The sequence below is a fragment of the Gadus chalcogrammus genome, chromosome 17 (genome assembly GCF_026213295.1).
Source record: "Gadus chalcogrammus isolate NIFS_2021 chromosome 17, NIFS_Gcha_1.0, whole genome shotgun sequence".
In the NCBI taxonomy this organism is placed as follows: Eukaryota; Metazoa; Chordata; class Actinopteri; order Gadiformes; family Gadidae; genus Gadus; species Gadus chalcogrammus.
Window position 1 is genome coordinate 5,636,318 of NC_079428.1, and position 9,948 is coordinate 5,646,265.

Consider the following 9,948-nt stretch of genomic DNA (forward strand, 5'->3'; position numbering starts at 1 on the left):
AAAATACAAGTCATTGCTCCTGTTAGGGTAATACTTTTGACAAATGCATGCCTTAGTATCACGGATTGGTTGGGAGTTGAAGACAAGACCCAATCAAGACAACCCCAAAGAGAAGCACTTATGGAATCAAATTACCACCAATGCCTCTATTTCAGGTTATCTTGCTGAGTTTAAAATTTGAGAACAAACAGTAGATAAGGTTGTGTAAGTCAAGTAAAACTACCCCAACAATAGCACTTACTTAATTTAAAAAAGACAAGTCAATGCTCCAGTTAGGGTAATACGTTTGACAAATGCATCCCGTAGTTTCACAAAATGGATTGAGTGGAAGACAAGACCCGATCAAGACAACCCCAAAGAGAAGCACTTATGGAATCAAATCACCACCAATGCCTCTATTTCAGGTTGTCTTGCTGAGTTTAAAATTTGAGAACAAACAGTAGATAAGGTTGTGTAAGTCAAGTAAAACTACCCCAACAAGTAGCACTTACTTAATTTAAAAAAGACAAGTCAATGCTCCTGTTAGGGTAATACTTTTGACAAATGCATGCCTTAGTATCACGGATTGGTTGGGAGTTGAAGACAAGACCCAATCAAGACAACCCCAAAGAGAAGCACTTATGGAATCAAATTACCACCAATGCCTCTATTTCAGGTTATCTTGCTGAGTTAAAGTTTCACTGGTTAAGGATGGAAAGAAGAACACCCCAAAGAGAGGCATTTCAAAACCCAAACTCTCTTGCTCCTCAATGTAGTCTCACCTGGTGAAGATCACGGAATGATGTGGCAGGTCAGAATCTGCTCATCTAATATAGAGGATGCTCTGCCAGACCCTCCCCATTTCATTGTTTGAAAAGTACCAACGATTTGGTAGACGGTTGGTAACGACCAAAACTTTGACCTGGGTGAACGATTCATCCTCACAAACAACAAGTATCAAGTAACAATTAGCATTTGATGAGGTGACAATCAAGACAACCCCAAAGAGAAGCACTTATGGAATCACAACGTCACCAATGCCTCTATTTCAGGTTATCTTGAAGTGTTTAAGAAGGTTTTGAGAACATGCAGGGGATATGGCTGTGTAAGACAGGTAAAACTACCCGAACAAATAGCACTTACTTAATTTAAATAAGACAATTCAATGCTCCAGTTAGGTTGATACTTTTGACCAATGCATGCCTCAGTATCACGGATTGGTTGGGAGTTGAAGACCAGACCCGATCAAGACAACCCCAAAGAGAAGCACTTATGGAATCAAATTCCCATCAATGCTTCTATTTCAGGTTATCTTGAACGATTGTGAACGATTGTGAACGATTCATCCTCACAAACAACTAGTATCAATTAGCATTTGATGAAGTGACAATCAAGACAACCCCAAAGAGAAGCAATTATGGAATCACAACATCACCAATGCCTCTATTTCAGGTTAGTGTTTAAGAGTGTTTAAGAAGGTTTTGAGAACATGCAGGGGATATGGCTGTGTAAGACAGGTAAAACTACCCGAACAAATAGCACTTACTTAATTTAAAAAAGACAATTCAATGCTCCAGTGAGGTTGATACTTTTGACCAATGCATGCCTTATTATCACAGATTGGTTGGGAGTTGAAGACAAGACCCGATCAAGACAACCCCAAAGAGAAGCACTTATGGAATCAAATTACCATCAATGCCTCTATTTCAGGTTATCTTGCTGAGTTTAAAATTTGAGAACAAACAGTAGATAAGGTTGTGTAAGTCAAGTAAAACTACCCCAACAATAGCACTTACTTAATTTAAAAAAGACAAGTCAATGCTCCAGTTAGGGTAATACGTTTGACAAATGCATCCCGTAGTTTCACAAAATGGATTGAGTGGAAGACAAGACCCGATCAAGACAACCCCAAAGAGAAGCATTTATGGAATTTAGAGACCACCAATGCCTCTATTTCAGGTTATCTTGCTGAGTTTAAAATTTGAGAACAAGCTGTAGATATGGTTGTGTAAGTCAAGTAAAACTACCCCAACAATAGCACTTACTTAATTTAAAAAAGACAAGTCAATGCTCCAGTTAGGGTAATACGTTTGACAAATGCATCCCGTAGTTTCACAAAATGGATTGAGTGGAAGACAAGACCCGATCAAGACAACCCCAAAGAGAAGCACTTATGGAATCAAATCACCACCAATGCCTCTATTTCAGGTTATCTTGCTGAGTTTAAAATTTGAGAACAAGCTGTAGATATGGTTGGGTAAGTCAAGTAAAACTACCGCAACAAGTAGCACTTACTTAATTTAAAAAAGTCCAGTCAATGCTCCTGTTAGGGTAATACTTTTGACAAATGCATGCCTTAGTATCACGGATTGGTTGGGAGTTGAAGACAAGACCCAATCAAGACAACCCCAAAGAGAAGCACTTATGGAATCAAATTACCACCAATGCCTCTATTTCAGGTTATCTTGGAGTGTTAAAGTTTCACTGGTTAAGGATGGAAACAAGAACACCCCAAACTTTCTTGCTCCTCAATGTAGTCTCACCTGGTGAAGATCATGGAATGATGTGGCAGGTCAGAATCTGCTCATCTAATATAGAGGATGCTCTGCCAGACCCTCCCCATTTCATTGTTTGAAAAGTACCAACGATTTGGTAGACGGTTGGTAACGACCACAACTTTGACCTGGGTGAACGATTCATCCTCACAAACAACTAGTATCAAGTAACAATTAGCATTTGATGAAGTGACAATCAAGACAACCCCAAAGAGAAGCACTTATGGAATCACAACATCACCAATGCCTCTATTTCAGGTTATCTTGAAGTGTTTAAGAAGGTTTTGAGAACATGCAGGGGATATGGCTGTGTAAGACAGGTAAAACTACCCGAACAAATAGCACTTACTTAATTTAAATAAGACAATTCAATGCTCCAGTTAGGTTGATACTTTTGACCAAAGCATGCCTTAGTATCACGGATTGGTTGGGAGTTGAAGACCAGACCCGATCAAGACAACCCCAAAGAGAAGCACTTATGGAATCAAATTACCATCAATGCTTCTATTTCAGGTTATCTGGCTGAGTTTAAAATTTGAGAACAAGCTGTAGATATGGTTGTGTAAGTCAAGTAAAACTACCCCAACATTAGCACTTACTTAATTATAAAAGACAAGTCAATGCACCAGTTAGGGTCATACGTTTGACAAATGCATCCCGTAGTTTCACAAAATGGATTGAGTGGAAGACAAGACCCGATCAAGACAACCCCAAAGAGAAGCACTTATGGAATTTAGAGACCACCAATGCCTCTATTTCAGGTTATCTTGCTGAGTTTAAAATTTGAGAACAAGCTGTAGATATGGTTGTGTAAGTCAAGTAAAACTACCCCAACAAGTAGCACTTACTTAATTTAAAAAAGACAAGTCATTGCTCCTGTTAGGGTAATACTTTTGACAAATGCATGCCTTAGTATCACGGATTGGTTGGGAGTTGAAGACAAGACCCAATCAAGACAACCCCAAAGAGAAGCACTTATGGAATCAAATTACCACCAATGCCTCTATTTCAGGTTATCTTGCTGAGTTTAAAATTTGAGAACAAACAGTAGATAAGGTTGTGTAAGTCAAATAAAACTACCCCAACAATAGCACTTACTTATTTTAAAAAAGACAAGTCAATGCTCCAGTTAGGGTAATACGTTTGACAAATGCATCCCGTAGTTTCACAAAATGGATTGAGTGGAAGACAAGACCCGATCAAGACAACCCCAAAGAGAAGCACTTATGGAATCAAATCACCACCAATGCCTCTATTTCAGGTTATTTTGCTGAGTTTAAAATTTGAGAACAAACAGTAGATAAGGTTGTGTAAGTCAAGTAAAACTACCCCAACAAGTAGCACTTACTTAATTTAAAAAAGACAAGTCAATGCTCCTGTTAGGGTAATACCTTTGACAAATGCATGCCTTAGTATCACGGATTGGTTGGGAGTTGAAGACAAGACCCAATCAAGACAACCCCAAAGAGAAGCACTTATGGAATCAAATTACCACCAATGCCTCTATTTCAGGTTATCTTGCTGAGTTAAAGTTTCACTGGTTAAGGATGGAAAGAAAATACCCCAAAGAGAGGCATTTCAAAACCCAAACTCTCTTGCTCCTCAATGTAGTCTCACCTGGTGAAGATCACGGAATGATGTGGCAGGTCAGAATCTGCTCATCTAATATAGAGGATGCTCTGCCAGACCCTCCCCATTTCTTTGTTTGAAAAGTACCAACGATTTGGTAGACGGTTGGTAACGACCAAAACTTTGACCTGGGTGAACGATTCATCCTCACAAACTACAAGTATCAAGTAACAATTAGCATTTGATGAGGTGACAATCAAGACAACCCCAAAGAGAAGCACTTATGGAATCACAACGTCACCAATGCCACTATTTCAGGTTATCTTGAAGTGTTTAAGAAGGTTTTGAGAACATGCAGGGGATATGGCTGTGTAAGACAGGTAAACTACCCGAACAAATAGCACTTACTTAATTTAAATAAGACAATTCAATGCTCCAGTTAGGTTGATACCTTTGACCAATGCATGCCTTAGTATCACGGATTGGTTGGGAGTTGAAGACCAGACCCGATCAAGACAACCCCAAAGAGAAGCACTTATGGAATCAAATTACCATCAATGCTTCTATTTCAGGTTATCTGGCTGAGTTTAAAATTTGAGAACAAGCAGAAGATATGGTTGTGTAAGTCAAGTAAAACTACCCCAACATTAGCACTTACTTGATTATAAAAGACAAGTCAATGCACCAGTTAGGGTCATACGTTTGACAAATGCATCCCGTAGTTTCACAAAATGGATTGAGTGGAAGACAAGACCCGATCAAGACAACCCCAAAGAGAAGCACTTATGGAATTTAGAGACCACCAATGCCTCAATTTCAGGTTATCTTGCTGAGTTTAAAATTTGAGAACAAGCATTAGATATGGTTGTGTAAGTCAAGTAAAACTACCCGAACAAATAGCACTTACTTAATTTAAATAAGACAATTCAATGCTCCAGTTAGGTTGATACTTTTGACCAATGCATGCCTTAGTATCACGGATTGGTGGGAGTTGAAGACCAGACCCGATCAAGACAACCCCAAAGAGAAGCACTTATGGAATCAAATTCCCATCAATGCTTCTATTTCAGGTTATCTTGCTGAGTTTAAAATTTGAGAACAAGCACTAGATATGGTTGTGTAAGTCAAGTAAAACTACCCCAACAAGTAGCACTTAATTAATTTAAAAAAGACATGTCAATGCTCCACTTAGGGTAATACGTTTGACAAATGCATCCCGTAGTTTCACAAAATGGATTGAGTGGAAGACAAGACCCGATCAAGATAACCCCAAAGAGAAGCACTTATGGAATTTAGAGACCACCAATGCCTCTATTTCAGGTTATCTTGCTGAGTTTAAAATTTGAGAACAAGCAGTATATATGGTTGTTTATGTCAAGTATAACTACCCCAACAAGTAGCACTTACTCTATGTAAAGAAGACAAGTCAATGCTCCTGTTAGGGTAATACGTTTGACAAATGCATGCCTGAGTATCACGGATTGGTTGGGAGTTGAAGACGAGACCCAATCAAGACAACCCTAAAGAGAAGCACTTATGAATCAAATCACCACCAATGCCTCTATTTCAGGTTATCTTGCTGAGTTTAAAATTTGAGAACAAACAGTAGATAAGGTTGTGTAAGTCAAGTAAAACTACCCCAACAATAGCACTTACTTAATTTAAAAAAGACAAGTCAATGCTCCAGTTAGGGTAATACGTTTGACAAATGCATCCCGTAGTTTCACAAAATGGATTGAGTGGAAGACAAGAACCGATCAAGACAACCCCAAAGAGAAGCACTTATGGAATTTAGAGACCACCAATGCCTCTATTTCAGGTTATCTTGCTGAGTTAAAATTTGAGAACAAGCTGTAGATATGGTTGTGTAAGTCAAGTAAAACTACCCCAACAAGTAGCACTTACTTAATTTAAAAAAGACAAGTCAATGCTCCTGTTAGGGTAATACTTTTGACAAATGCATGCCTTAGTATCACGGATTGGTTGGGAGTTGAAGACAAGACCCAATCAAGACAACCCCAAAGAGAAGCACTTATGGAATCAAATTACCACCAATGCCTCTATTTCAGGTTATCTTGCTGAGTTTAAAATTTGAGAACAAGCTGTAGATATGGTTGTGTGAGTCAAGTAAAACTACCCCAACAATAGCACTTACTTAATTATAAAAGACAAGTCAATGCACCAGTTAGGGTCAGACGTTTGACAAATGCATCCCGTAGTTTCACAAAATGGATTGAGTGGAAGACAAGACCCGATCAAGACAACCCCAAAGAGAAGCACTTATGGAATTTAGAGACCACCAATGCCTCTATTTCAGGTTATCTTGCTGAGTTTAAATTTGAGAACAAGCTGTAGATATGGTTGTGTAAGTCAAGTAAAACTACCCCAACAAGTAGCACTTACTTAATTTAAAAAAGACAAGTCATTGCTCTGTTAGGGTACTACTTTTGACAAATGCATGCCTTAGTATCACGGATTGGTTGGGAGTTGAAATGACAAGACCCAATCAAGACAACCCAAAGAGAAGCACTTATGGAATCAAATTACCACCAATGCCTCTATTTCAGGTGTATCTTGCTGAGTTTAAAATTTGAGAACACACAGTAGATAAGGTTGTGTAAGTCAAATAAAACTACCCCAACAATAGCACTTACTATTTTTAAAAAAGACAAGTCAATGCTCCAGTTAGGGTAATACGTTTGACAAATGCATCCCGTAGTTTCACAAAATGGATTGAGTGGAAGACCAAGACCCGATCAAGACAACCCCAAAGAGAAGCACTTATGGAATCAAATCACCACCAATGCCTCTATTTCAGGTTATTTTTGCTGAGTTTAAAATTGAGAACAAACAGTAGATAAGGTTGTGTAAGTCAAGTAAAACTACCCCCAACAAGTAGCACTTACTTAATTTAAAAAAGACAAGTCAATGCTCCTGTAGGGTAATACCTTTGACAAATGCATGCCTTAGTATCACGGATTGGTTGGGAGTTGAAGACAAGACCCAATCAAGACAACCCCAAAGAGAAGCACTTATGGAATCAATTTACCACCAATGCCTCTATTCAGGTTATCTTGCTGAGTTAAAGTTTCACTGGTTAAGGGATGGAAAGAAAATACCCCCAAAGAGAGGCATTTCAAAACCCAAACTCTCTTGCTCCTCAATGTAGTCTCACCTGGTGAAGATCACGGAATGATGTGGCAGGTCAGAATCTGCCCTCATCTAATATAGAGGATGCTACTGCCAGGACCCTCCCCATTTCTTTGTTTGAAAAGTACCAACGATTTGGTAGACGGTTGGTAACGACCCAAACTTTGACCTGGGTGAACCGATTCATCCTCACAAACTACAAGTATCAAGTAACAATTAGCATTTGATGAGGTGACAATCAAGACAACCCCAAAGAGAAGCACTTATGGAATCACAACGTCACCAATGCCACTATTTCAGGTTATCTTGAAGTGTTTAAGAAGGTTTTGAGAACATGCAGGGGATATGGCTGTGTAAGACAGGTAAAACTACCCGAACAAATAGCACTTACTTAATTTAAATAAGACAATTCAATGCTCCAGTTAGGTTGATACTTTTGACCAATGCATGCCTTAGTATCACGGATTGGTTGGGAGTTGAAGACCAGACCCGATCAAGACAACCCCAAAGAGAAGCACTTATGGAATCAATTACCATCAATGCTTCTATTTCAGGTTATCTGGCTGAGTTTAAAATTTGAGAACAAGCAGAAGATATGGTTGTGTAAGTCAAATAAAACTACCCCAACATTAGCACTTACTTGATTATAAAAGACAAGTCAATGCACCAGTTAGGGTCATACGTTTGACAAATGCATCCCGTAGTTTCACAAAATGGATTGAGTGGAAGACAAGACCCGATCAAGACAACCCAAAGAGAAGCACTTATGGAATTTAGAGACCACCAATGCCTCAATTTCAGGTTATCTTGCTGAGTTTAAAATTTGAGAACAAGCATTAGATATGGTTGTGTAAGTCAAGTAAAACTACCCGAACAAATAGCACTTACTTAATTTAAATAAGACAATTCAATGCTCCAGTTAGGTTGATACTTTTGACCAATGCATGCCTTAGTATCACGGATTGGTTGGGAGTTGAAGACCAGACCCGATCAAGACAACCCCAAAGAGAAGCACTTATGGAATCAAATTCCCATCAATGCTTCTATTTCAGGTTATCTTGCTGAGTTTAAAATTGAGAACAGCACTAGATATGGTTGTGTAAGTCAAGTAAAACTACCCCAACAAGTAGCACTTAATTAATTTAAAAAGACATGTCAATGCTCCACTAGGGTAATACGTTTGACAAATGCATCCCGTAGTTTCACAAAATGGATTGAGTGGAAGACAAGACCCGATCAAGATAACCCCAAAGCGAAGCACTTATGGAATTTAGAGACCACAATGCCTCTATTTCAGGTTATCTTGCTGAGTTTAAAATTTGAGAACAAGCAGTAATATGGTTGTTTATGTCAAGTATAACTACCCCAACAAGTAGCACTTACTCTATGTAAAGAAGACAAGTCAATGCTCCTGTTTAGGGTAATACGTTTGACAAATGCATGCCTGAGTATCACGGATTGGTTGGGAGTTGAAGACGAGACCCAATCAAGACAACCCTAAAGAGAAGCACTTATGAAATCAAATCACCACCAATGCCTCTATTTCAGGTTATCTTGCTGAGTTTAAAATTTGAGAACAAACAGTAGATAAGGTTGTGTAAGTCAAGTAAAACTACCCCAACAATAGCACTAACTTAATTTAAAAAAGACATGTCAATGCTCCAGTTAGGGTAATACGTTTGACAAATGCATCCCGTAGTTTCACAAAATGGATTGAGTGGAAGACAAGAACCGATCAAGACAACCCCAAAGAGAAGCACTTATGGAATTTAGAGACCACCAATGCCTCTATTTCAGGTTATCTTGCTGAGTTTAAAATTTGAGAACAAGCTGTAGATATGGTTGTGTAAGTCAAGTAAAACTACCCCAACAAGTAGCACTTACTTAATTTAAAAAAGACAAGTCAATGCTCCTGTTAGGGTAATACTTTTGACAAATGCATGCCTTAGTATCACGGATTGGTTGGGAGTGAAGACAAGACCCAATCAAGACAACCCCAAGAGAAGCACTTATGGAATCAAATTACCACCAATGCCTCTATTTCAGGTTATCTTGCTGAGTTTAAAATTTGAGAACAAGCTGTAGATATGGTTGTGTGAGTCAAGTAAAACTACCCCAACAATAGCACTTACTTAATTATAAAAGACAAGTCAATGCACCAGTTAGGGTCAGACGTTTGACAAATGCATCCCGTAGTTTCACAAAATGGATTGAGTGGAAGACAAGACCCGATCAAGGACACCCCAAAGAGAAGCCCCACTTATGGAATTTAGAGACCACCAATGCCCCTCTATTTCAGGTTATCTTGGCTGAGCTTTAAAATTTGAGAACAAGATGTAGAATAGATATGGTTGTGTTAAGTCAAGTAAAAGCTACTCCCAACAAGTAGCACTTACTTAATTTAAAAAGACAAGTCAATTGCTCCTGTTAGGGGTAATACTTTTGCACAATGCATGCCTTAGACTATCACGGATTGTTTGGTGAGTTGAAGACAAGACCCAATCAAGACAACTCCACAAGAGAAGCACTTATGGACATCAATATGTACCACCAATGCCTCTAATTAAGGTTATCTTGGAGTGTTAAGTTTCACTCGGTTAAGGATTGGAAACAAGAACACCCCAAGAGAGGCATTTCAAACCCAAACTTTCTTGCTCCTCAAGTAGTCTCACCTGCGTGAAGATCATGGAATGAT